General features: G+C 39.0%; 22 non-coding genes across 22 annotated transcripts; all 22 read left to right on the forward strand.

Annotated features, from left to right (window-relative positions):
- Nucleotides 1-1,676: 1,676 nt before the first annotated feature.
- Nucleotides 1,677-1,747, forward strand: TRNAG-GCC (transfer RNA glycine (anticodon GCC)). Its single transcript has one exon. It is a non-coding gene; the product is annotated as a tRNA-Gly (tRNA).
- Nucleotides 1,748-2,902: 1,155 nt separating this feature from the next.
- TRNAG-GCC (transfer RNA glycine (anticodon GCC)) lies at nucleotides 2,903-2,973 on the forward strand. Its single transcript has one exon. It is a non-coding gene; the product is annotated as a tRNA-Gly (tRNA).
- A 244-nt stretch (nucleotides 2,974-3,217) lies between these two features.
- On the forward strand, nucleotides 3,218-3,288 carry TRNAG-GCC (transfer RNA glycine (anticodon GCC)). The gene has a single exon. It is a non-coding gene; the product is annotated as a tRNA-Gly (tRNA).
- Nucleotides 3,289-4,443: 1,155 nt separating this feature from the next.
- On the forward strand, nucleotides 4,444-4,514 carry TRNAG-GCC (transfer RNA glycine (anticodon GCC)). Its single transcript has one exon. It is a non-coding gene; the product is annotated as a tRNA-Gly (tRNA).
- Nucleotides 4,515-5,951: 1,437 nt separating this feature from the next.
- TRNAG-GCC (transfer RNA glycine (anticodon GCC)) lies at nucleotides 5,952-6,022 on the forward strand. The gene has a single exon. It is a non-coding gene; the product is annotated as a tRNA-Gly (tRNA).
- A 244-nt stretch (nucleotides 6,023-6,266) lies between these two features.
- On the forward strand, nucleotides 6,267-6,337 carry TRNAG-GCC (transfer RNA glycine (anticodon GCC)). The gene has a single exon. It is a non-coding gene; the product is annotated as a tRNA-Gly (tRNA).
- A 1,715-nt stretch (nucleotides 6,338-8,052) lies between these two features.
- On the forward strand, nucleotides 8,053-8,123 carry TRNAG-GCC (transfer RNA glycine (anticodon GCC)). Its single transcript has one exon. It is a non-coding gene; the product is annotated as a tRNA-Gly (tRNA).
- A 244-nt stretch (nucleotides 8,124-8,367) lies between these two features.
- On the forward strand, nucleotides 8,368-8,438 carry TRNAG-GCC (transfer RNA glycine (anticodon GCC)). Its single transcript has one exon. It is a non-coding gene; the product is annotated as a tRNA-Gly (tRNA).
- A 4,694-nt stretch (nucleotides 8,439-13,132) lies between these two features.
- Nucleotides 13,133-13,203, forward strand: TRNAG-GCC (transfer RNA glycine (anticodon GCC)). The gene has a single exon. It is a non-coding gene; the product is annotated as a tRNA-Gly (tRNA).
- Nucleotides 13,204-15,235: 2,032 nt separating this feature from the next.
- On the forward strand, nucleotides 15,236-15,306 carry TRNAG-GCC (transfer RNA glycine (anticodon GCC)). Its single transcript has one exon. It is a non-coding gene; the product is annotated as a tRNA-Gly (tRNA).
- Nucleotides 15,307-17,934: 2,628 nt separating this feature from the next.
- TRNAG-GCC (transfer RNA glycine (anticodon GCC)) lies at nucleotides 17,935-18,005 on the forward strand. The gene has a single exon. It is a non-coding gene; the product is annotated as a tRNA-Gly (tRNA).
- Nucleotides 18,006-18,845: 840 nt separating this feature from the next.
- On the forward strand, nucleotides 18,846-18,916 carry TRNAG-GCC (transfer RNA glycine (anticodon GCC)). Its single transcript has one exon. It is a non-coding gene; the product is annotated as a tRNA-Gly (tRNA).
- Nucleotides 18,917-19,751: 835 nt separating this feature from the next.
- Nucleotides 19,752-19,822, forward strand: TRNAG-GCC (transfer RNA glycine (anticodon GCC)). Its single transcript has one exon. It is a non-coding gene; the product is annotated as a tRNA-Gly (tRNA).
- Nucleotides 19,823-20,123: 301 nt separating this feature from the next.
- Nucleotides 20,124-20,194, forward strand: TRNAG-GCC (transfer RNA glycine (anticodon GCC)). The gene has a single exon. It is a non-coding gene; the product is annotated as a tRNA-Gly (tRNA).
- Nucleotides 20,195-20,719: 525 nt separating this feature from the next.
- Nucleotides 20,720-20,790, forward strand: TRNAG-GCC (transfer RNA glycine (anticodon GCC)). Its single transcript has one exon. It is a non-coding gene; the product is annotated as a tRNA-Gly (tRNA).
- A 520-nt stretch (nucleotides 20,791-21,310) lies between these two features.
- Nucleotides 21,311-21,381, forward strand: TRNAG-GCC (transfer RNA glycine (anticodon GCC)). The gene has a single exon. It is a non-coding gene; the product is annotated as a tRNA-Gly (tRNA).
- An 835-nt stretch (nucleotides 21,382-22,216) lies between these two features.
- Nucleotides 22,217-22,287, forward strand: TRNAG-GCC (transfer RNA glycine (anticodon GCC)). The gene has a single exon. It is a non-coding gene; the product is annotated as a tRNA-Gly (tRNA).
- A 239-nt stretch (nucleotides 22,288-22,526) lies between these two features.
- Nucleotides 22,527-22,597, forward strand: TRNAG-GCC (transfer RNA glycine (anticodon GCC)). The gene has a single exon. It is a non-coding gene; the product is annotated as a tRNA-Gly (tRNA).
- Nucleotides 22,598-23,122: 525 nt separating this feature from the next.
- On the forward strand, nucleotides 23,123-23,193 carry TRNAG-GCC (transfer RNA glycine (anticodon GCC)). Its single transcript has one exon. It is a non-coding gene; the product is annotated as a tRNA-Gly (tRNA).
- A 2,335-nt stretch (nucleotides 23,194-25,528) lies between these two features.
- On the forward strand, nucleotides 25,529-25,599 carry TRNAG-GCC (transfer RNA glycine (anticodon GCC)). Its single transcript has one exon. It is a non-coding gene; the product is annotated as a tRNA-Gly (tRNA).
- Nucleotides 25,600-27,025: 1,426 nt separating this feature from the next.
- On the forward strand, nucleotides 27,026-27,096 carry TRNAG-GCC (transfer RNA glycine (anticodon GCC)). Its single transcript has one exon. It is a non-coding gene; the product is annotated as a tRNA-Gly (tRNA).
- Nucleotides 27,097-27,650: 554 nt separating this feature from the next.
- On the forward strand, nucleotides 27,651-27,721 carry TRNAG-GCC (transfer RNA glycine (anticodon GCC)). The gene has a single exon. It is a non-coding gene; the product is annotated as a tRNA-Gly (tRNA).
- The last annotated feature ends 92 nt before the right edge of the window (nucleotides 27,722-27,813 follow it).

Here is a 27,813-nt window from a genome sequence, read left to right on the forward strand (position 1 = left end):
TATTTCTGTGTGTCACTAAAAGCGCGGAAATCTCGCACATTGCCCATGCGAGACGTATGTAAATTTCAGGTGGAAACAACTGATTAGATTATTTGTATAGATATGGAATCTACAATATCGAGTACTGATACTAACTTAATCTGCATTATGTCACATAAAATTCAATATTTCCTGAAATGTCCGTGATGGAACAACAACATATCGCATTGGTGGTTCTGTGGTAGAATTCTCGCCTGCCACGCGGGAGGCCCGGGTTCGATTACCGGCCAATGCAAAATGATTTTGGTGCTGTCAATTAATAGTTCAATATGATGCTATTTCTGTATGTCACTAAAAGCGCGGATATCTCGCACATTGCCCATGCAAGGCGTATGTAAATTTCAGGTGGATACAACTGACTAGATTATTTGTATAGATATGGAATCTACATTATCGAGTTCTGATACTAACTTAATCTGCATTATGTCACATAAAATTCAATATTTCCTGAAATGTCCGTGATGGAACAACAACATATCGCATTGGTGGTTCAGTGGTAGATTCCCGGCCTATGCAAAATGATTTTGGTGCTGTCAATTAATAGTTCAATATGACGCTATTTCTGTATGTCACTAAAAGCGCGGATATCTCGCACATTGCCCATGCAAGGCGTATGTAAATTTCAGGTGGAAACAACTGACTAGATTATTTGTATAGATATGGAATCTACATTATCGAGTTCTGATACTAACTTAATCTGCATTATGTCACATAAAATTCAATATTTCCTGAAATGTCCGAGATGGAACAACAACATATCGCATTGGTGGTTCAGTGGTAGATTCCCGGCCTATGCAAAATGATTTTGGTGCTGTCAATTAATAGTTCAATATGACGTCATTTCTGTGTGTCACTAAAAGCGCGGAAATCTCGCACATTGCCCATGCGAGACGTATGTAAATTTCAGGTGGAAACAACTGACTAGATTATTTGTATAGATATGGATTCTACAATATCGAGTACTGATACTAACTTAATCTGCATTATGTCACATAAAATTCAATATTTCCTGAAATGTCCGTGATGGAACAACAACATATCGCATTGGTGGTTCTGTGGTAGAATTCTCGCCTGCCACGCGGGAGGCCCGGGTTCGATTCCCGGCCAATGCAAAATGATTTTGGTGCTGTCAATTAATAGTTCAATATGATGCTATTTCTGTATGTCACTAAAAGCGCGGATATCTCGCACATTGCCCATGCAAGGCGTATGTAAATTTCAGGTGGAAACAACTGACTAGATTATTTGTATAGATATGGAATCTACATTATCGAGTTCTGATACTAACTTAATCTGCATTATGTCACATAAAATTCAATATTTCCTGAAATGTCCGTGATGGAACAACAACATATCGCATTGGTGGTTCAGTGGTAGATTCCCGGCCTATGCAAAATGATTTTGGTGCTGTCAATTAATAGTTCAATATGACGTCATTTCTGTGTGTCACTAAAAGCGCGGAAACCTCGCACATTGTCTGTGCGAGACATATGTAAATTTCAGGTGGAAACAACTGACTAGATTATTTGTATAGATATGGAATCTACATTATCGCGTTCTGATACTAACTTGATCTGCATTATGTCACATAAAATTCAATATTTCCTGAAATGTCCGTGATTGAACAACAACATATCGCATTGGTGGTTCAGTGGTAGAATTCTCGCCTGCCACGCGGGAGGCCCGGGTTCGATTCCCGGCCAATGCAAAATGATTTTGGTGCTGTCAATTAATAGTTCAATATGACGCTATTTCTGTATGTCACTAAAAGCGCGGATATCTCGCACATTGCCCATGCAAGGCGTATGTAAATTTCAGGTGGAAACAACTGACTAGATTATTTGTATAGATATGGAATCTACATTATCGAGTTCTGATACTAACTTAATCTGCATTATGTCACATAAAATTTAATATTTTCTGAAATGTCCATGATGGATCAACAACATATCGCATTGGTGGTTCAGTGGTAGAATTCTCGCCTGCCATGCGGGAGGCCCGGGTTCGATTCCCGGCCAATGCAAAATGATTTTGGTGCAGTCAATTAATAGTTCAATATGACGTTATTTCTGTGTGTCACTAAAAGCGCGGAAATCTCGCACATTGCCCATGCGAGACGTATGCAAATTTCAGGTGGAAACAACAGACTAGATTATTTGTATAGATATGGATTCTACAATATCGAGTACTGATACTAACTTAATCTGCATTATGTCACATAAAATTCAATATTTCCTGAAATGTCCGTGATGGAACAACAACATATCGCATTGGTGGTTCTGTGGTAGAATTCTCGCCTGCCACGCGGGAGGCCCGGGTTCGATTCCCGGCCAATGCAAAATGATTTTGGTGCTGTCAATTAATAGTTCAATATGATGCTATTTCTGTATGTCACTAAAAGCGCGGATATCTCGCACATTGCCCATGCAAGGCGTATGTAAATTTCAGGTGGAAACAACTGACTAGATTATTTGTATAGATATGGAATCTACATTATCGAGTTCTGATACTAACTTAATCTGCATTATGTCACATAAAATTCAATATTTCCTGAAATGTCCGTGATGGAACAACAACATATCGCATTGGTGGTTCAGTGGTAGATTCCCGGCCTATGCAAAATGATTTTGGTGCTGTCAATTAATAGTTCAATATGACGTCATTTCTGTGTGTCACTAAAAGCGCGGAAACCTCGCACATTGTCTGTGCGAGACATATGTAAATTTCAGGTGGAAACAACTAACTAGATTATTTGTATAGATATGGAATCTACATTATCGCGTTCTGATACTAACTTGATCTGCATTATGTCACATAAAATTCAATATTTCCTGAAATGTCCGTGATGGAACAACAACATATCGCATTGGTGGTTCAGTGGTAGAATTCTCGCCTGCCACGCGGGAGGCCCGGGTTCGATTCCCGGCCAATGCAAAATGATTTTGGTGCTGTCAATTAATAGTTCAATATGACGCTATTTCTGTATGTCACTAAAAGCGCGGATATCTCGCACATTGCCTATGCAAGGCGTATGTAAATTTCAGGTGGAAACAACTGACTAGATTATTTGTATAGATATGGAATCTACATTATCGAGTTCTGATACTAACTTAATCTGCATTATGTCACATAAAATTCAATATTTCCTGAAATGTCCGTGATGGAACAACAACATATCGCATTGGTGGTTCAGTGGTAGAATTCTCGCCTGCCACGCGGGAGGCCCGGGTTCGATTCCCGGCCAATGCAAAATGATTTTGGTGCTGTCAATTAATAGTTCAATATGATGCTATTTCTGTATGTCACTAAAAGCGCGGATATCTCGCACATTGCCCATGCAAGGCGTATGTAAATTTCAGGTGGATACAACTGACTAGATTATTTGTATAGATATGGAATCTACATTATCGAGTTCTGATACTAACTTAATCTGCATTATGTCACATAAAATTCAATATTTCCTGAAATGTCCGTGATGGAACAACAACATATCGCATTGGTGGTTCAGTGGTAGAATTCTCGCCTGCCATGCGGGAGGCCCGGGTTCGATTCCCGGCCAATGCAAAATGATTTTGGTGCTGTCAATTAATAGTTCAATATGACGTTATTTCTGTGTGTCACTAAAAGCGCGGAAATCTCGCACATTGCCCATGCGAGACGTATGTAAATTTCAGGTGGAAACAACTGACTAGATTATTTGTGTAGATATGGATTCTACAATATCGAGTACTGATACTAACTTAATCTGCATTATGTCACATAAAATTCAATATTTCCTGAAATGTCCGTGATGGAACAACAACATATCGCATTGGTGGTTCTGTGGTAGAATTCTCGCCTGCCACGCGGGAGGCCCGGGTTCGATTCCCGGCCAATGCAAAATGATTTTGGTGCTGTCAATTAATAGTTCAATATGATGCTATTTCTGTATGTCACTAAAAGCGCGGATATCTCGCACATTGCCCATGCAAGGCGTATGTAAATTTCAGGTGGAAACAACTGACTAGATTATTTGTATAGATATGGAATCTACATTATCGAGTTCTGATACTAACTTAATCTGCATTATGTCACATAAAATTCAATATTTCCTGAAATGTCCGTGATGGAACAACAACATATCGCATTGGTGGTTCAGTGGTAGATTCCCGGCCTATGCAAAATGATTTTGGTGCTGTAAATTAATAGTTCAATATGACGTCATTTCTGTGTGTCACTAAAAGCGCGGAAATCTTGCACATTGCCCATGCGATACGTATGTAAATTTCAGGTGGAAACAACTGACTAGATTATTTGTATATATTTGGAATCTACATTATCGAGTACTGATACTAACTTAATCTGCATTATGTCACATAAAATTTAATATTTTCTGAAATGTCCATGATGGATCAACAACATATCGCATTGGTGGTTCAGTGGTAGAATTCTCGCCTGCCACGCGGGAGGCCCGGGTTCGATTCCCGGCCAATGCAAAATGATTTTGGTGCTGTCAATTAATAGTTCAATATGACGTTATTTCTGTGTGTCACTAAAAGCGCGGAAACCTCGCACATTGTCTGTGTGAGAATATATGTAAATTTCAGGTGGAAACAACTGACGAGATTATTTGTATAGATATGGAATCTACAATATCGAGTACTGATATTAACTTAATCTGCATTATGTCACATAAAATTCAATATTTCCTGAAATGTCCGTGATGGAACAACAACATATCGCATTGGTGGTTCTGTGGTAGAATTCTCGCCTGCCACGCGGGAGGCCCGGGTTCGATTCCCGGCCAATGCAAAATGATTTTGGTGCTGTCAATTAATAGTTCAATATGATGCTATTTCTGTATGTCACTAAAAGCGCGGATATCTCGCACATTGCCCATGCAAGGCGTATGTAAATTTCAGGTGGAAACAACTGACTAGATTATTTGAATAGATATGGAATCTACATTATCGAGTTCTGATACTAACTTAATCTGCATTATGTCACATAAAATTCAATATTTCCTGAAATGTCCGTGATGGAACAACAACATATCGCATTGGTGGCTCAGTGGTAGATTCCCGGCCTATGCAAAATGATTTTGGTGCTGTCAATTAATAGTTCAATATGACGTCATTTCTGTATGTCACTAAAAGCGCGGATATCTCGCACATTGCCCATGCAAGGCGTATGTAAATTTCAGGTGGAAACAACTGACTAGATTATTTGTATTGATATGGAATCTACATTATCGAGTTCTGATACTAACTTAATATGCATTATGTCACATAAAATTCTATATTTCCTGAAATGTCAGTGATGGAACAACAACATATCGCATTGGTGGTTCAGTGGTAGATTCCCGGCCAATGCAAAATGATTTTGGTGCTGTCAATTAATAGTTCAATATGACGTCATTTCTGTGTGTCACTAAAAGCGCGGAAATCTCGCACATTGCCCATGCGAGACGTATGTAAATTTCAGGTGGAAACAACTGACTAGATTATTTGTATATATATGGAATCTACATTATCGAGTACTGATACTAACTTAATCTGCATTATGTCACATAAAATTCAATATTTCCTGAAATGTCCGTGATGGAACAACAACATATCGCATTGGTGGTTCAGTGGTAGAATTCTCGCCTGCCACGCGGGACGCCCGGGTTCTATTCCCGGCCAATACAAAATGATTTTAGTGCTGTCAATTAATAGTTCAATATGACGCTATTTCTGTGTGTCACTAAAAGCGCGGATATCTCGCACATTGCCCATGCAAGGCGTTTGTAAATTTCAGGTGGAAACAACTGACTAGATTATTTGTATATATATGGAATCTACATTATCGAGTACTGATACTAACTTAATCTGCATTATGTCACATAAAATTTAATATTTTCTGAAATGTCCGTGATGGATCAACAACATATCGCATTGGTGGTTCAGTGGTAGAATTCTCGCCTGCCACGCGGGAGGCCCGGGTTCGATTCCCGGCCAATGCAAAATGATTTTGGTGCTGTCAATTAATAGTTCAATATGACGCTATTTCTGTATGTCACTAAAAGCGCGGATATCTCGCACATTGTCTGTGCGAGACATATGTAAATTTCAGGTGGAAACAACTGACTAGATTATCTGTATAGATATGGAATCTACATTATCGCGTTCTGATACTAACTTGATCTGCATTATGTCACATAAAATTCAATATTTCCTGAAATGTCCGTGATGGAACAACAACATATCGCATTGGTGGTTCAGTGGTAGAATTCTCGCCTGCCACGCGGGAGGCCCGGGTTCGATTCCCGGCCAATGCAAAATGATTTTGGTGCTGTCAATTAATAGTTCAATATGACGCTATTTCTGTATGTCACTAAAAGCGCGGATATCTCGCACATTGCCCATGCAAGGCGTATGTAAATTTCAGGTGGAAACAACTGACTAGATTATTTGTATAGATATGGAATCTACATTATCGAGTTCTGATACTAACTTAATCTGCATTATGTCACATAAAATTCAATATTTCCTGAAATGTCCGTGATGGAACAACAACATATCGCATTGGTGGTTCAGTGGTAGATTCCCGGCCATGCAAAATGATTTTGGTGCTGTCAATGAATAGTTCAATATCACGTCATTTCTGTGTGTCACTAAAAGCGCGGAAATCTCGCACATTGCCCATGCGAGACATATGTAATTTTCAGGAGGAAAAACTGACTAGATTATTTGTATAGATATGGAATCTACATTGTCGAGTACTGATACTATCTTAATCTGCATTAAGTCACATAAAATTCAATATTTCCTGAAATGTCCGTGATGGAACAAAAACATAGCGCATTGGTGGTTCAGTGGTAGAATTCTCGCCTGCCATGCGGGAGGCCCGGGTTCGATTCCCGGCCAATGCAAAATGATTTTGGTGCTGTCAATTAATAGTTCAATATGATGCTATTTCTGTATGTCACTAAAAGCGCGGATATCTCGCACATTGCCCATGCAAGGCGTATGTAAATTTCAGGTGGAAACAACTGACTAGATTATTTGAATAGATATGGAATCTACATTATCGAGTTCTGATACTAACTTAATCTGCATTATGTCACATAAAATTCAATATTTCCTGAAATGTCCGTGATGGAACAACAACATATCGCATTGGTGGTTCAGTGGTAGATTCCCGGCCTATGCAAAATGATTTTGGTGCTGTCAATTAATAGTTCAATATGACGTCATTTCTGTATGTCACTAAAAGCGCGGATATCTCGCACATTGCCCATGCAAGGCGTATGTAAATTTCAGGTGGAAACAACTGACTAGATTATTTGTATTGATATGGAATCTACATTATCGAGTTCTGATACTAACTTAATATGCATTATGTCACATAAAATTCTATATTTCCTGAAATGTCAGTGATGGAACAACAACATATCGCATTGGTGGTTCAGTGGTAGATTCCCGGCCAATGCAAAATGATTTTGGTGCTGTCAATTAATAGTTCAATATGACGTCATTTCTGTGTGTCACTAAAAGCGCGGAAATCTCGCACATTGCCCATGCGAGACGTATGTAAATTTCAGGTGGAAACAACTGACTAGATTATTTGTATATATATGGAATCTACATTATCGAGTACTGATACTAACTTAATCTGCATTATGTCACATAAAATTCAATATTTCCTGAAATGTCCGTGATGGAACAACAACATATCGCATTGGTGGTTCAGTGGTAGAATTCTCGCCTGCCACGCGGGACGCCCGGGTTCTATTCCCGGCCAATACAAAATGATTTTAGTGCTGTCAATTAATAGTTCAATATGACGCTATTTCTGTGTGTCACTAAAAGCGCGGATATCTCGCACATTGCCCATGCAAGGCGTTTGTAAATTTCAGGTGGAAACAACTGACTAGATTATTTGTATATATATGGAATCTACATTATCGAGTACTGATACTAACTTAATCTGCATTATGTCACATAAAATTTAATATTTTCTGAAATGTCCGTGATGGATCAACAACATATCGCATTGGTGGTTCAGTGGTAGAATTCTCGCCTGCCACGCGGGAGGCCCGGGTTCGATTCCCGGCCAATGCAAAATGATTTTGGTGCTGTCAATTAATAGTTCAATATGACGCTATTTCTGTATGTCACTAAAAGCGCGGATATCTCGCACATTGTCTGTGCGAGACATATGTAAATTTCAGGTGGAAACAACTGACTAGATTATCTGTATAGATATGGAATCTACATTATCGCGTTCTGATACTAACTTGATCTGCATTATGTCACATAAAATTCAATATTTCCTGAAATGTCCGTGATGGAACAACAACATATCGCATTGGTGGTTCAGTGGTAGAATTCTCGCCTGCCACGCGGGAGGCCCGGGTTCGATTCCCGGCCAATGCAAAATGATTTTGGTGCTGTCAATTAATAGTTCAATATGACGCTATTTCTGTATGTCACTAAAAGCGCGGATATCTCGCACATTGCCCATGCAAGGCGTATGAAAATTTCAGGTGGAAACAACTGACTAGATTATTTGTATAGATATGGAATCTACATTATCGAGTTCTGATACTAACTTAATCTGCATTATGTCACATAAAATTCAATATTTCCTGAAATGTCCGTGATGGAACAACAACATATCGCATTGGTGGTTCAGTGGTAGATTCCCGGCCATGCAAAATGATTTTGGTGCTGTCAATGAATAGTTCAATATCACGTCATTTCTGTGTGTCACTAAAAGCGCGGAAATCTCGCACATAGCCCATGCGAGACGTATGTAAATTTCAGGTGGAAACAACTGACTAGATTATTTGTATATATATGGAATCTATATTATCGAGTACTGATACTAACTTAATCTGCATTATGTCACATAAAATTTAATATTTTCTGAAATGTCCGTGATGGATCAACAACATCTCGCATTGGTGGTTCAGTGGTAGAATTCTCGCCTGCCACGCGGGAGGCCCGGATTCGATTCCCGGCCAATGCAAAATGATTTTGGTGATGTCAATTAATAGTTCAATATGACGTTATTTCTGTGTGTCACTAAAAGCGCGAAAATCTCGCACATTGCCCATGCGAGACGTATGTAAATTTCAGGTGGAAACAACTGACTAGATTATTTGTATAGATATGGAATCTACAATATCGAGTACTGATACTAACTTAATCTGCATTATGTCACATAAAATTCAATATTTCCTGAAATGTCCGTGATGGAACAACAACATATCGCATTGGTGGTTCTGTGGTAGAATTCTCGCCTGCCACGCGGGACGCCCGGGTTCGATTACCGGCCAATGCAAAATGATTTTGGTGCTGTCAATTAATAGTTCAATATGATGCTATTTCTGTATGTCACTAAAAGCGCGGATATCTCGCACATTGCCCATGCAAGGCGTATGTAAATTTCAGGTGGATACAACTGACTAGATTATTTGTATAGATATGGAATCTACATTATCGAGTTCTGATACTAACTTAATCTGCATTATGTCACATAAAATTCAATATTTCCTGAAATGTCCGTGATGGAACAGCAACATATTGCATTGGTGGTTCAGTGGTAGATTCCCGGCCTATGCAAAATGATTTTGGTGCTGTCAATTAATAGTTCAATATGACGCTATTTCTGTATGTCACTAAAAGCGCGGATATCTCGCACATTGCCCATGCAAGGCGTATGTAAATTTCAGGTGGAAACAACTGACTAGATTATTTGTATAGATATGGAATCTACATTATCGAGTTCTGATACTAACTTAATCTGCATTATGTCACATAAAATTCAATATTTCCTGAAATGTCCGAGATGGAACAACAACATATCACATTAGTGGTTCAGTGGTAGATTCCCGGCCTATGCAAAATGATTTTGGTGCTGTCAATTAATAGATCAATATGACGTCATTTCTGTGTGTCACTAAAAGCGCGGAAATCTCGCACATTGCCCATGCGAGACGTATGTAAATTTCAGGTGGAAACAACTGACTAGATTATTTGTATATATATGGAATCTACATTATCGAGTACTGATACTAACTTAATCTGCATTATGTCACATAAAATTTAATATTTTCTGAAATGTCCATGATGGATCAACAGCATATCGCATTGGTGGTTCAGTGGTAGAATTCTCGCCTGCCATGCGGGAGGCCCGGGTTCGATTCCCGGCCAATGCAAAATGATTTTGGTGCTGTCAATTAATAGTTCAATATGACGCTATTTCTGTATGTCACTAAAAGCGCGGATATCTCGCACATTGCCCATGCAAGGCGTATGTAAATTTCAGGTGGAAACAACTGACTAGATTATTTGTATAGATATGGAATCTACATTATCGAGTTCTGATACTAACTTAATCTGCATTATGTCACATAAAATTCAATATTTCCTGAAATGTCCGTGATGGAACAACAACATATCGCATTGGTGGTTCAGTGGTAGATTCCCGGCCATGCAAAATGATTTTGGTGCTGTCAATTAATAGTTCAATATCACGTCATTTCTGTGTGTCACTAAAAGCGCGGAAATCTCGCACATAGCCCATGCGAGACGTATGTAAATTTCAGGTGGAAACAACTGACTAGATTATTTGTATATATATGGAATCTCTATTATCGAGTACTGATACTAACTTAATCTGCATTATGTCACATAAAATTTAATATTTTCTGAAATGTCCGTGATGGATCAACAACATCTCGCATTGGTGGTTCAGTGGTAGAATTCTCGCCTGCCACGCGGGAGGCCCGGGTTCGATTCCCGGCCAATTCAAAATGATTTTGGTGCTGTCAATTAATAGTTCAATATGACGTTATTTCTGTGTGTCACTAAAAGCGCGGAAATCTCGCACATTGCCCATGCGAGACGTATGTAAATTTCAGGTGGAAACAACTGACTAGATTATATGTATAGATATGGAATCTACAATATCGAGTACTGATACTAACTTAATCTGCATTATGTCACATAAAATTCAATATTTCCTGAAATGTCCGTGATGGAACAACAACATATCGCATTGGTGGTTCTGTGGTAGAATTCTCGCCTGCCACGCGGGAGGCCCGGGTTCGATTCCCGGCCAATGCAAAATGATTTTGGTGCTGTCAATTAATAGTTCAATATGATGCTATTTCTGTATGTCACTAAAAGCGCGGATATCTCGCACATTGCCCATGCAAGGCGTATGTAAATTTCAGGTGGAAACAACTGACTAGATTATTTGTATAGATATGGAATCTACATTATCGAGTTCTGATACTAACTTAATCTGCATTATGTCACATAAAATTCAATATTTCCTGAAATGTCCGTGATGGAACAACAACATATCGCATTGGTGGTTCAGTGGTAGATTCCCGGCCTATGCAAAATGATTTTGGTGCTGTCAATTAATAGTTCAATATGACGCTATTTCTGTATGTCACTAAAAGCGCGGATATCTCGCACATTGCCCATGCAAGGCGTATGTAAATTTCAGGTGGAAACAACTGACTAGATTATTTGTATAGATATGGAATCTACATTATCGAGTTCTGATACTAACTTAATCTGCATTATGTCACATAAAATTCAATATTTCCTGAAATGTCCGAGATGGAACAACAACATATCACATTGGTGGTTCAGTGGTAGATTCCCGGCCTATGCAAAATGATTTTGGTGCTGTCAATTAATAGTTCAATATGACGTCATTTCTGTGTGTCACTAAAAGCGCGGAAATCTCGCACATTGCCCATGCGAGACGTATGTAAATTTCAGGTGGAAACAACTGACTAGATTATTTGTATATATATGGAATCTACATTATCGAGTACTGATACTAACTTAATCTGCATTATGTCACATAAAATTTAATATTTTCTGAAATGTCCATGATGGATCAACAACATATCGCATTGGTGGTTCAGTGGTAGAATTCTCGCCTGCCATGCGGGAGGCCCGGGTTCGATTCCCGGCCAATGCAAAATGATTTTGGTGCTGTCAATTAATAGTTCAATATGACGTTATTTCTGTGTGTCACTAAAAGCGCGGAAATCTCGCACATTGCCCATGCGAGACGTATGTAAATTTCAGGTGGAAACAACTGACTAGATTATTTGTATAGATATGGATTCTACAATATCGAGTACTGATACTAACTTAATCTGCATTATGTCACATAAAATTCAATATTTCCTGAAATGTCCGTGATGGAACAACAACATATCGCATTGGTGGTTCTGTGGTAGAATTCTCGCCTGCCACGCGGGAGGCCCGGGTTCGATTCCCGGCCAATGCAAAATGATTTTGGTGCTGTCAATTAATAGTTCAATATGATGCTATTTCTGTATGTCACTAAAAGCGCGGATATCTCGCACATTGCCCATGCAAGGCGTATGTAAATTTCAGGTGGAAACAACTGACTAGATTATTTGTATAGATATGGAATCTACATTATCGAGTTCTGATACTAACTTAATCTGCATTATGTCACATAAAATTCAATATTTCCTGAAATGTCCGTGATGGAACAACAACATATCGCATTGGTGGTTCAGTGGTAGATTCCCGGCCAATGCAAAATGATTTTGGTGCTGTCAATTAATAGTTCAATATGATGCTATTTCTGTATGTCACTAAAAGCGCGGATATCTCGCACATTGCCCATGCAAGGCGTATGTAAATTTCAGGTGGAAACAACTGACTAGATTATTTGTATAGATATGGAATCTACATTATCGAGTTCTGATACTAACTTAATCTGCATTATGTCACATAAAATTCAATATTTCCTGAAATGTCCGTGATGGAACAACAACATATCGCATTGGTGGTTCAGTGGTAGATTCCCGGCCATGCAAAATGATTTTGGTGCTGTCAATTAATAGTTCAATATCACGTCATTTCTGTGTGTCACTAAAAGCGCGGAAATCTCGCACATAGCCCATGCGAGACGTATGTAAATTTCAGGTGGAAACAACTGACTAGATTATTTGAATAGATATGGAATCTACATTATCGCGTTCTGATACTAACTTAATCTGCATTATGTCACATAAAATTCAATGCTTCCTGAAATGTCCGTGATGGAACAACAACATATCGCATTGGTGGTTCAGTGGTAGAATTCTCGCCTGCCACGCGGGAGGCCCGGGTTCGATTCCCGGCCAATGCAAAATGATTTTGGTGCTGTCAATTAATAGTTCAATATGACGTTATTTCTGTGTGTCACTAAAAGCGCGGAAATCTCGCACATTGCCCATGCGAGACGTATGTAAATTTCAGGTGGAAACAACTGACTAGATTATTTGTATAGATATGGAATCTACAATATCGAGTACTGATACTAACTTAATCTGCATTATGTCACATAAAATTCAATATTTCCTGAAATGTCCGTGATGGAACAACAACATATCGCATTGGTGGTTCTGTGGTAGAATTCTCGCCTGCCACGCGGGAGGCCCGGGTTCGATTCCCGGCCAATGCAAAATGATTTTGGTGCTGTCAATTAATAGTTCAATATGATGCTATTTCTGTATGTCACTAAAAGCGCGGATATCTCGCACATTGCCCATGCAAGGCGTATGTAAATTTCAGGTGGAAACAACTGACTAGATTATTTGTATAGATATGGAATCTACATTATCGAGTTCTGATACTAACTTAATCTGCATTATGTCACATAAAATTCAATATTTCCTGAAATGTCCGTGATGGAACAACAACATATCGCATTGGTGGTTCAGTGGTAGATTCCCGGCCTATGCAAAATGATTTTGGTGCTGTCAATTAATAGTTCAATATGACGTCATTTCAGTATGTCACTAAAAGCGCGGATATCTCGCACATTGCCCATGCAAGGCGTATGTAAATTTCAGGTGGAAACAACTGACTAGATTATTTGTATTGCTATGGAATCTACATTATCGAGTTCTGATACTAACTTAATATGCATTATGTCACATAAAATTCTATATTTCCTGAAATGTCCGTGATGGAACAACAACATATCGCATTGGTGGTTCAGTGGTAGATTCCCGGCCTATGCAAAATGATTTTGGTGCTGTCAATTAATAGTTCAATATGACGTCATTTCTGTGTGTCACTAAAAGCGCGGAAATCTCGCACATTGCCCATGCGAGACGTATGTAAATTTCAGGTGGAAACAACTGACTAGATTATTTGTATAGATATGGAATCTACATTATCGAGTTCTGATACTAACTTAATCTGCATTATGTCACATAAAATTCAATATTTCCTGAAATGTCCGTGATGGAACAACAACATATCGCATTGGTGGTTCAGTGGTAGATTCCCGGCCAATGCAAAATGATTTTGGTGCTGTCAATTAATAGTTCAATATGACGTCATTTCTGTGTGTCACTAAAAGCGCGGAAATCTCGCACATTGCCCATGCGAGACGTATGTAAATTTCAGGTGGAAACAACTGACTAGATTATTTGTATATATATGGAATCTACATTATCGAGTACTGATACTAACTTAATCTGCATTATGTCACATAAAATTCAATATTTCCTGAAATGTCCGTGATGGAACAACAACATATCGCATTGGTGGTTCAGTGGTAGAATTCTCGCCTGCCACGCGGGACGCCCGGGTTCTATTCCCGGCCAATACAAAATGATTTTAGTGCTGTCAATTAATAGTTCAATATGACGCTATTTCTGTGTGTCACTAAAAGCGCGGATATCTCGCACATTGCCCATGCAAGGCGTATGTAAATTTCAGGTGGAAACAACTGACTAGATTATTTGTATATATATGGAATCTACATTATCGAGTACTGATACTAACTTAATCTGCATTATGTCACATAAAATTTAATATTTTCTGAAATGTCCATGATGGATCAACAACATATCGCATTGGTGGTTCAGTGGTAGAATTCTCGCCTGCCACGCGGGAGGCCAGGGTTCGATTCCCGGCCAATGCAAAATGATTTTGGTGCTGTCAATTAATAGTTCAATGTGACGTTATTTCTGTGTGTCACTAAAAGCGCGGAAATCTCGCACATTGCCCATGCGAGACGTATGTAAATTTCAGGTGGAAACAACTGACTAGATTATTTGTATAGATATGGAATCTACAATATCGAGTACTGATACTAACTTAATCTGCATTATGTCACATAAAATTCAATATTTCCTGAAATGTCCGTGATGGAACAACAACATATCGCATTGGTGGTTCAGTGGTAGAATTCTCGCCTGCCACGCGGGAGGCCCGGGTTCGATTCCCGGCCAATGCAAAATGATTTTGGTGCTGTCAATTAATAGTTCATATGACGTCATTTCTATATGTCACTAAAAGCGCGGATATCTCGCACATTGCCCATGCAAGGCGTATGTAAATTTCAGGTGGAAACAACTGACTAGATTATTTGTATAGATATGGAATCTACATTATCGAGTTCTGATACTAACTTAATCTGCATTATGTCACATAAAATTCAATACTTCCTGAAATGTCCGTGATGGAACAACAACATATCGCATTGGTGGTTCAGCGGTAGATTCCCGGCCTATGCAAAATGATTTTGGTGCTGTCAATTAATAGTTCAATATGACGTCATTTCTGTGTGTCACTAAAAGCGCGGAAATCTCGCACATTGCCCATGCGAGACGTATGTAAATTTCAGGTGGAAACAACTGACTAGATTATTTGTATAGATATGGAATCTACATTATCGCGTTCTGATACTAACTTGATCTGCATTATGTCACATAAAATTCAATATTTCCTGAAATGTCCGTGATGGAACAACAACATATCGCATTGGTGGTTCAGTGGAAGAATTCTCGCCTGCCACGCGGGAGGCCCGGGTTCGATTCCCGGCCAATGCAAAATGATTTTGGTGCTGTCAATTAATAGTTCAATAGGACGCTATTTCTGTATGTCACTAAAAGCGCGGATATCTCGCACATTGCCCATGCAAGGCGTATGTAAATTTCAGGTGGAAACAACTGACTAGATTATTTGTATAGATATGGAATCTACATTATCGAGTTCTGATACTAACTTAATCTGCATTATGTCACATAAAATTCAATATTTCCTGAAATGTCCGTGATGGAACAACAACATATCGCATTGGTGGTTCAGTGGTAGATTCCCGGCCTATGCAAAATGATTTTGGTGCTGTCAATTAATAGTTCAATATGACGTCATTTCTGTGTGTCACTAAAAGCGCGGAAATCTCGCACATTGCCCATGCGAGACGTATGTAAATTTCAGGTGGAAACAACTGACTAGATTATTTGTATATATATGGAATCTACATTATCGAGTACTGATACTAACTTAATCTGCATTATGTCACATAAAATTTAATATTTTCTGAAATGGCCGTGATGGATCAACAACATATCGCATTGGTGGTTCAGTGGTAGAATTCTCGCCTGCCACGCGGGAGGCTCGGGTTCGATTCCCGGCAAATGCAAAATGATTTTGGTGCTGTCAATTAATAGTTTAATATGACGTTATTTCTGTGTGTCACTAAAAGCGCGGAAATCTCGCACATTGCCCATGCGAGACGTATGTAAATTTCAGGTGGAAACAACTGACTAGATTATTTGTATAGATATGGAATCTACAATATCGAGTACTGATACTAACTTAATCTGCATTATGTCACATAAAATTCAATATTTCCTGAAATGTCCGTGATGGAACAACAACATATCGCATTGGTGGTTCTGTGGTAGAATTCTCGCTTGCCACGCGGGAGGCCCGGGTTCGATTCCCGGCCAATGCAAAATGATTTTGGTGCTGTCAATTAATAGTTCAATATGATGCTATTTCTGTATGTCACTAAAAGCGCGGATATCTCGCACATTGCCCATGCAAGGCGTATGTAAATTTCAGGTGGAAACAACTGACTAGATTATTTGTATAGATATGGAATCTACATTATCGAGTTCTGATACTAACTTAATCTGCATTATGTCACATAAAATTCAATATTTCCTGAAATGTCCGTGATGGAACAACAACATATCGCATTGGTGGTTCAGTGGTAGATTCCCGGCCTATGCAAAATGATTTTGGTGCTGTCAATTAATAGTTCAATATGACGTCATTTCTGTGTGTCACTAAAAGCGCGGAAATCTCGCACATTGCCCATGCGAGACGTATGTAAATTTCAGGTGGAAACAACTGACTAGATTATTTGTATATATATGGAATCTACATTATCGCGTTCTGATACTAACTACATCTGCATTATGTCACATAAAATTCAATGCTTCCTGAAATGTCCGTGATGGAACAACAACATATCGCATTGGTGGTTCAGTGGTAGAATTCTCACCTGCCACGCGGGAGGCCCGGGTTCGATTCCCGGCCAATGCAAAATGATTTTGGTGCTGTCAATTAATAGTTCAATATGACGTTATTTCTGTGTGTCACTAAAAGGCGCGGAAATCTCGCACATTGCCTATGCGAGATGTATGTAAATTTCAGGTGGACACAACTGACTAGATTATTTGTATATATATGGAATCTACATTATCGAGTACTGATACTAACTTAATCTGCATTATGTCACATAAAATTCAAGATTTCCTGAAATGTCCGTGATGGAACAACAACATATCGCATTGGTGGTTCAGTGGTAGATTCCCGGCCAATGCAAAATGATTTTGGTGCTGTCAATTAATAGTTCAATATGACGTCATTTCTGTGTGTCACTAAAAGCGCGGAAATCGCGCACATTGCCCATGCGAGACGTATGTAAATTTCAGGTGGAAACAACTGACTAGATTATTTGTATATATATGGAATCTACATTATCGAGTACTGATACTAACTTAATCTGCATTATGTCACATAAAATTTAATATTTTCTGAAATGTCCGTGATGGATCAACAACATATCGCATTGGTGGTTCAGTGGTAGAATTCTCGCCTGCCACGCGGGAGGCCCGGGTTCGATTCCCGGCCAATGCAAAATGATTTTGGTGCTGTCAATTAATAGTTCAATATGACGTTATGTCTGTGTGTCACTTAAAGCGCGGAAACCTCGCACATTGCCTGTGCGACAAATATGTAAATTTCAGGTGGAAACAACTGACTAGATTATTTGTATAGATATGGAATCTACATTATCGCGTTCTGATACTAACTTAATCTGCATTATTTCACATAAAATTCAATATTTCCTGAAATGTCCGTGATGGAACAACAACATAGCGCATTGGTGGTTCAGTGGTAGAATTCTCGCCTGCCACGCGGGACGCCCGGGTTCTATTCCCGGCCAATACAAAATGATTTTAGTGCTGTCTATTAATAGTTCAATATGACGCTATTTCTGTGTGTCACTAAAAGCGCGGATATCTCGCACACTGCCCATGCAAGGCGTATGTAAATTTCAGGTGGAAACAACTGACTAGATTATTTGTATAGATATGGAATCTACATTATCGAGTTCTGATACTAACTTAATCTGCATTATGTCACATAAAATTCAATATTTCCTGAAATGTCCGTGATGGAACAACAACATATCGCATTGGTGGTTCAGTGGTAGATTCCCGGCCTATGCAAAATGATTTTGGTGCTGTCAATTAATAGTTCAATATGACGTCATTTCTGTGTGTCACTAAAAGCGCGGAAATCTCGACAATTGCCCATGCGAGACGTATGTAAATTTCAGGTGGAAACAACTGACTAGATTATTAGTATATATATGGAATCTACATTATCGAGTACTGATACTAACTTAATCTGCATTATGTCACATAAAATTTAATATTTTCTGAAATGTCCATGATGGATCAACCACATATCGCATTGGTGGTTCAGTGGTAGAATTCTCGCCTGCCACGCGGGAGGCCCGGGTTCGATTCCCGGCCAATGCAAAATGATTTTGGTGCTGTCAATTAATAGTTCAATATGACGTTATTTCTGTGTGTCACTAAAAGCGCAGAAATCTCGGACATTCCCCATACGAGACGTATGTAAATTTCAGGTGGAAACAACTGACTAGATTATTTGTATATATATGGAATCTACATTATCGAGTTCTGATACTAACTTAATCTGCATTATGTCACATAAAATTCAATATTTCCTGAAATGTCCGTGATGGAACAACAACATATCGCATTGGTGGTTCAGTGGTAGTTTCCCGGCCAATGCAAAATGATTTTGGTGCTGTCAATTAATAGTTTAATATGACGCTATTTCTGTATGTCACTAAAAGCGCGGATATCTCGCACATTGCCCATGCAAGGCGTATGTAAATTTCAGGTGGAAACAACTGACTAGATTATTTGTATAGATATGGAATCTACATTATCGAGTACTGATACTAACTTAATCTGCATTATGTCACATAAAATTCAATATTTCCTGAAATGTCCGTGATGGAACAAAAACATAGCGCATTGGTGGTTCAGTGGTAGAATTCTCGCCTGCCACACGGGAGGCCCGGGTTCGATTCCCGGCCAATGCAAAATGATTTTGGTGCTGTCAATTAATATTTCAATATGACGTCTGTGTGTCACGAAAAGCGCAGAAATCTCGCACATTGACTGTGCGACAAATATGTAAATTTCAGGTGGAAACAACTGACTAGATTATTTGTATAGATATGGAATCTACATTATCGCGTTCTGATACTAACTTGATCTCCATTATGTCACATAAAATTCAATATTTCCTGAAATGTCCGTGATGGAACAACAACATATCGCATTGGTGGTTCAGTGGTAGAATTCTCGCCTGCCACGCGGGAGGCCCGGGTTCGATTCCCGGCCAATGCAAAATGGAACAACAACATATCGCATTGGTGGTTCAGTGGTAGATTCCCGGCCAATGCTAAATGATTTTGGTGCTGTCAATTAATAGTTTAATATGACGCTATTTCTGTATGTCACTAAAAGCGCGGATATCTCGCACATTGCCCATGCAAGGCGTATGTAAATTTCAGGTGGAAACAACTGACTAGATTATTTGTATAGATATGGAATCTACATTATCGAGTACTGATACTAACTTAATCTGCATTATGTCACATAAAATTCAATATTTCCTGAAATGTCCGTGATGGAACCAAAACATAGCGCATTGGTGGTTCAGTGGTAGAATTCTCGCCTGCCACGCGGGAGGCCCGGGTTCGATTCCCGGCCAATGCAAAATGATTTTGGTGCTGTCAATTAATAGTTCAATATGACGTTATTTCTGTGTGTCACTAAAAGCGCGGAAATCTCGCACATTGCCCATGCGAGACGTATGTAAATTTCAGGTGGAAACAACTGACTAGATTATTTGTATATATATGGAATCTACATTATCGAGTTCTGATACTAACTTAATCTGCATTATGTCACATAAAATTCAATATTTCCTGAAATGTCCGTGATGGAACAACAACATATCGCATTGGTGGTTCAGTGGTAGATTCCCGGCCAATGCAAAATGATTTTGGTGCTGTCAATTAATAGTTTAATATGACGCTATTTCTGTATGTCACTAAAAGCGCGGATATCTCGCACATTGCCCATGCAAGGCGTATGTAAATTTCAGGTGGAAACAACTGACTAGATTATTTGTATAGATATGGAATCTACATTATCGAGTACTGATACTAACTTAATCTGCATTATGTCACATAAAATTCAATATTTCCTGAAATGTCCGTGATGGAACAAAAACATAGCGCATTGGTGGTTCAGTGGTAGAATTCTCGCCTGCCACGCGGGAGGCCCGGGTTCGATTCCCGGCCAATGCAAAATGATTTTGGTGCTGTCAATTAATATTTCAATATGACGTCTGTGTGTCACGAAAAGCGCAGAAATCTCGCACATTGACTGTGCGACAAATATGTAAATTTCAGGTGGAAACAACTGACTAGATTATTTGTATAGATATGGAATCTACATTATCGAGTTCTGATACTAACTTAATCTGCATTATGTCACATAAAATTCAATATTTCCTGAAATGTCCGTGATGGAACAACAACATATCGCATTGGTGGTTCAGTGGTAGATTCCCGGCCAATGCAAAATGATTTTGGTGCTGTCAATTAATAGTTTAATATGACGCTATTTCTGTATGTCACTAAAAGCGCGGATATCTCGCACATTGCCCATGCAAGGCGTATGTAAATTTCAGGTGGAAACAACTGACTAGATTATTTGTATAGATATGGAATCTACATTATCGAGTACTGATACTAACTTAATCTGCATTATGTCACATAAAATTCAATATTTCCTGAAATGTCCGTGATGGAACCAAAACATAGCGCATTGGTGGTTCAGTGGTAGAATTCTCGCCTGCCACGCGGGAGGCCCGGGTTCGATTCCCGGCCAATGCAAAATGAATTTGGTGTTGTCAATTAATATTTCAATATGACGTCTGTGTGTCACGAAAAGCGCAGAAATCTCGCACATTGACTGTGCGACAAATATGTAAATTTCAGGTGGAAACAACTGACTAGATTATTTGTATATATATGGAATCTACATTATCGAGTACTGATACTAACTTAATCTGCATTATGTCACATAAAATTCAATATTTCCTGAAATGTCCGTGATGGAACAACAACATATCGCATTGTTGGTTCAGTGGTAGAATTCTCGCCTGCCACGCGGGACGCCCGGGTTCGATTACCGGCCAATGCAAAATGATTTTAGTGTTGTCAATTAATAGTTCAATATGACGCTATTTCTGTGTGTCACTAAAAGCGCGGATATCTCGCACATTGCCCATGCAAGGCGTATGTAAATTTCAGGTGGAAACAACTGACTAGATTATATGTATAGATATGGAATCTACATTATCGAGTTCTGATACTAACTTAATCTGCATTATGTCACATAAAATTCAATATTTCCTGAAATGTCCGTGATGGAACAACAACATATCGCATTGGTGGTTCAGTGGTAGATTCCCGGCCAATGCAAAATGATTTTGGTGCTGTCAATTAATAGTTTAATATGACGCTATTTCTGTATGTCACTAAAAGCGCGGATATCTCGCACATTGCCCATGCAAGGCGTATGTAAATTTCAGGTGGAAACAACTGACTAGATTATTTGTATAGATATGGAATCTACATTATCGAGTACTGATACTAACTTAATCTGCATTATGTCACATAAAATTCAATATTTGCTGAAATGTCCGTGATGGAACAATAACATAGCGCATTGGTGGTTCAGTGGTAGAATTCTCGCCTGCCACGCGGGAGGCCCGGGTTCGATTCCCGGCCAATGCAAAATGATTTTGGTGCTGTCAATTAATATTTCAATATGACGTCTGTGTGTCACGAAAAGCGCAGAAATCTCGCACATTGACTGTGCGACAAATATGTAAATTTCAGGTGGAAACAACTGACTAGATTATTTGTATAGATATGGAATCTACATTATCGCGTTCTGATACTAACTTGATCTGCATTATGGCACATAAAATTCAATATTTCCTGAAATGTCCGTGATGGAACAACAACATATCGCATTGGTGGTTCAGTGGTAGAATTCTCGCCTGCCACGCGGGAGGCCCGGGTTCGATTCCCGGCCAATGCAAAATGATTTTGGTGCTGTCAATTAATAGTTCAATATGACGCTATTTCTGTATGTCACTAAAAGCGCGGATATCTCGCACATTGCCCATTCAAGGCGTATGTAAATTTCAGGTGGAAACAACTGACTAGATTATTTGTATAGATATGGAATCTACATTATCGAGTTCTGATACTAACTTAATCTGCATTATGTCACATAAAATTCAATATTTCCTGAAATGTCCGTGATGGAACAACAACATATCGCATTGGTGGTTCAGTGGTAGATTCCCGGCCAATGCAAAATGATTTTGGTGCTGTCAATTAATAGTTTAATATGACGCTATTTCTGTATGTCACTAAAAGCGCGGATATCTCGCACATTGCCCATGCAAGGCGTATGTAAATTTCAGGTGGAAACAACTGACTAGATTATTTGTATAGATATGGAATCTACATTATCGAGTACTGATACTAACTTAATCTGCATTATGTCACATAAAATTCAATATTTCCTGAAATGTCCGTGATGGAACCAAAACATAGCGCATTGGTGGTTCAGTGGTAGAATTCTCGCCTGCCACGCGGGAGGCCCGGGTTCGATTCCCGGCCAATGCAAAATGATTTTGGTGCTGTCAATTAATATTTCAATATGACGTCTGTGTGTCACGAAAAGCGCAGAAATCTCGCACATTGACTGTGCGACAAATATGTAAATTTCAGGTGGAAACAACTGACTAGATTATTTGTATAGATATGGAATCTACATTATCGAGTACTGATACTAACTTAATCTGCATTATGTCACATAAAATTCAATATTTCCTGAAATGTCCGTGATGGAACAACAACATAAATCATTGGTGGTTCAGTGGTAGAATTCTCGCCTGCCACGCGGGAGGCCCGGGTTCGATTCCCGGCCAATGCAAAATGATTTTGGTGCTGTCAATTAATAGTTCAATATGACGCTATTTCTGTATGTCACTAAAAGCGCGGATATCTCGCACATTGCCCATTCAAGGCGTATGTAAATTTCAGGTGGAAACAACTGACTAGATTATTTGTATAGATATTGAATCTACATTATCGAGTTCTGATACTAACTTAATCTGCATTATGTCACATAAAATTCAATATTTCCTGAAATGTCCGTGATGGAACAACAACATATCGCATTGGTGGTTCAGTGGTAGATTCCCGGCCAATGCAAAATGATTTTGGTGCTGTCAATTAATAGTTTAATATGACGCTATTTCTGTATGTCACTAAAAGCGCGGATATCTCGCACATTGCCCATGCAAGGCGTATGTAAATTTCAGGTGGAAACAACTGACTAGATTATTTGTATAGATATGGAATCTACATTATCGAGTACTGATACTAACTTAATCTGCATTATGTCACATAAAATTCAATATTTCCTGAAATGTCCGTGATGGAACCAAAACATAGCGCATTGGTGTTTCAGTGGTAGAATTCTCGCCTGCCACGCGGGAGGCCCGGGTTCGATTCCCGGCCAATGCAAAATGATTTTGGTGCTGTCAATTAATATTTCAATATGACGTCTGTGTGTCACGAAAAGCGCAGAAATCTCGCACATTGACTGTGCGACAAATATGTAAATTTCAGGTGGAAACAACTGACTAGATTATTTGTATAGATATGGAATCTACATTATCGAGTACTGATACTAACTTAATCTGCATTATGTCACATAAAATTCAATATTTCCTGAAATGTCCGTGATGGAACAACAACATATCGCATTGGTGGTTCAGTGGTAGAATTCTCGCCTGCCACGCGGGACGCCCGGGTTCGATTTCCGGCCAATGCAAAATGATTTTAGTGCTGTCAATTAATAGTTCAATATGACGCTATTTCTGTGTGTCACTAAAAGCGCGGATATCTCGCACATTGCCCATGCAAGGCGTATGTAAATTTCAGGTGGAAACAACTGACTAGATTATATGTATAGATATGGAATCTACATTATCGAGTTCTGATACTAACTTAATCTGCATTATGTCACATAAAATTCAATATTTCCTGAAATGTCCGTGATGGAACAACAACATATCGCATTGGTGGTTCAGTGGTAGATTCCCGGCCAATGCAAAATGATTTTGGTGCTGTCAATTAATAGTTTAATATGACGCTATTTCTGTATGTCACTAAAAGCGCGGATATCTCGCACATTGCCCATGCAAGGCGTATGTAAATTTCAGGTGGAAACAACTGGAGATTATTTGTATAGATATGGAATCTACATTATCGAGTACTGATACTAACTTAATCTGCATTATGTCACATAAAATTCAATATTTCCTGAAATGTCCGTGATGGAACAACAACATAAATCATTGGTGGTTCAGTGGTAGAATTCTCGCCTGCCACGCGGGAGGCCCGGGTTCGATTCCCGGCCAATGCAAAATGATTTTGGTGCTGTCAATTAATAGTTCAATATGACGCTATTTCTGTATGTCACTAAAAGCGCGGATATCTCGCACATTGCCCATTCAAGGCGTATGTAAATTTCAGGTGGAAACAACTGACTAGATTATTTGTATAGATATGGAATCTACATTATCGAGTTCTGATACTAACTTAATCTGCATTATGTCACATAAAATTCAATATTTCCTGAAATGTCCGTGATGGAACAACAACATATCGCATTGGTGGTTCAGTGGTAGATTCCCGGCCAATGCAAAATGATTTTGGTGCTGTCAATTAATAGTTTAATATGACGCTATTTCTGTATGTCACTAAAAGCGCGGATATCTCGCACATTGCCCATGCAAGGCGTATGTAAATTTCAGGTGGAAACAACTGACTAGATTATTTGTATAGATATGGAATCTACATTATCGAGTACTGATACTAACTTAATCTGCATTATGTCACATAAAATTCAATATTTCCTGAAATGTCCGTGATGGAACCAAAACATAGCGCATTGGTGGTTCAGTGGTAGAATTCTCGCCTGCCACGCGGGAGGCCCGGGTTCGATTCCCGGCCAATGCAAAATGATTTTGGTGCTGTCAATTAATATTTCAATATGACGTCTGTGTGTCACGAAAAGCGCAGAAATCTCGCACATTGACTGTGCGACAAATATGTAAATTTCATGTGGAAACAACTGACTAGATTATTTGTATAGATATGGAATCTACATTATCGAGTACTGATACTAACTTAATCTGCATTATGTCACATAAAATTCAATATTTCCTGAAATGTCCGTGATGGAACAACAACATATCGCATTGGTGGTTCAGTGGTAGAATTCTCGCCTGCCACGCGGGACGCCCGGGTTCGATTTCCGGCCAATGCAAAATGATTTTAGTGCTGTCAATTAATAGTTCAATATGACGCTATTTCTGTGTGTCACTAAAAGCGCGGATATCTCGCACATTGCCCATGCAAGGCGTATGTAAATTTCAGGTGGAAACAACTGACTAGATTATATGTATAGATATGGAATCTACATTATCGAGTTCTGATACTAACTTAATCTGCATTATGTCACATAAAATTCAATATTTCCTGAAATGTCCGTGATGGAACAACAACATATCGCATTGGTGGTTCAGTGGTAGATTCCCGGCCAATGCAAAATGATTTTGGTGCTGTCAATTAATAGTTTAATATGACGCTATTTCTGTATGTCACTAAAAGCGCGGATATCTCGCACATTGCCCATGCAAGGCGTATGTAAATTTCAGGTGGAAACAACTGACTAGATTATTTGTATAGATATGGAATCTACATTATCGAGTACTGATACTAACTTAATCTGCATTATGTCACATAAAATTCAATATTTCCTGAAATGTCCGTGATGGAACAATAACATAGCGCATTGGTGGTTCAGTGGTAGAATTCTCGCCTGCCACGCGGGAGGCCCGTGTTCGATTCCCGGCCAATGCAAAATGATTTTGGTGCTGTCAATTAATATTTCAATATGACGTCTGTGTGTCACGAAAAGCGCAGAAATCTCGCACATTGACTGTGCGACAAATATGTAAATTTCAGGTGGAAACAACTGACTAGATTATTTGTATAGATATGGAATCTACATTATCGAGTTCTGATACTAACTTAATCTGCATTATGTCACATAAAATTCAATATTTCCTGAAATGTCCGTGATGGAACAACAACATATCGCATTGGTGGTTCAGTGGTAGATTCCCGGCCAATGCAAAATGATTTTGGTGCTGTCAATTAATAGTTTAATATGACGCTATTTCTGTATGTCACTAAAAGCGCGGATATCTCGCACATTGCCCATGCAAGGCGTATGTAAATTTCAGGTGGAAACAACTGACTAGATTATTTGTATAGATATGGAATCTACATTATCGAGTACTGATACTAACTTAATCTGCATTATGTCACATAAAATTCAATATTTCCTGAAATGTCCGTGATGGAACCAAAACATAGCGCATTGGTGGTTCAGTGGTAGAATTCTCGCCTGCCACGCGGGAGGCCCGGGTTCGATTCCCGGCCAATGCAAAATGATTTTGGTGCTGTCAATTAATATTTCAATATGACGTCTGTGTGTCACGAAAAGCGCAGAAATCTCGCACATTGACTGTGCGACAAATATGTAAATTTCATGTGGAAACAACTGACTAGATTATTTGTATAGATATGGAATCTACATTATCGAGTACTGATACTAACTTAATCTGCATTATGTCACATAAAATTCAATATTTCCTGAAATGTCCGTGATGGAACAACAACATATCGCATTGGTGGTTCAGTGGTAGAATTCTCGCCTGCCACGCGGGACGCCCGGGTTCGATTTCCGGCCAATGCAAAATGATTTTAGTGCTGTCAATTAATAGTTCAATATGACGCTATTTCTGTGTGTCACTAAAAGCGCGGATATCTCGCACATTGCCCATGCAAGGCGTATGTAAATTTCAGGTGGAAACAACTGACTAGATTATATGTATAGATATGGAATCTACATTATCGAGTTCTGATACTAACTTAATCTGCATTATGTCACATAAAATTCAATATTTCCTGAAATGTCCGTGATGGAACAATAACATAGCGCATTGGTGGTTCAGTGGTAGAATTCTCGCCTGCCACGCGGGAGGCCCGGGTTCGATTCCCGGCCAATGCAAAATGATTTTGGTGCTGTCAATTAATATTTCAATATGACGTCTGTGTGTCACGAAAAGCGCAGAAATCTCGCACATTGACTGTGCGACAAAT

This window comes from Saccoglossus kowalevskii, chromosome 17, assembly GCF_978046115.1.
Source record: "Saccoglossus kowalevskii chromosome 17, keSacKowa6.1, whole genome shotgun sequence".
Lineage (NCBI taxonomy): Eukaryota > Metazoa > Hemichordata > Enteropneusta > Harrimaniidae > Saccoglossus > Saccoglossus kowalevskii.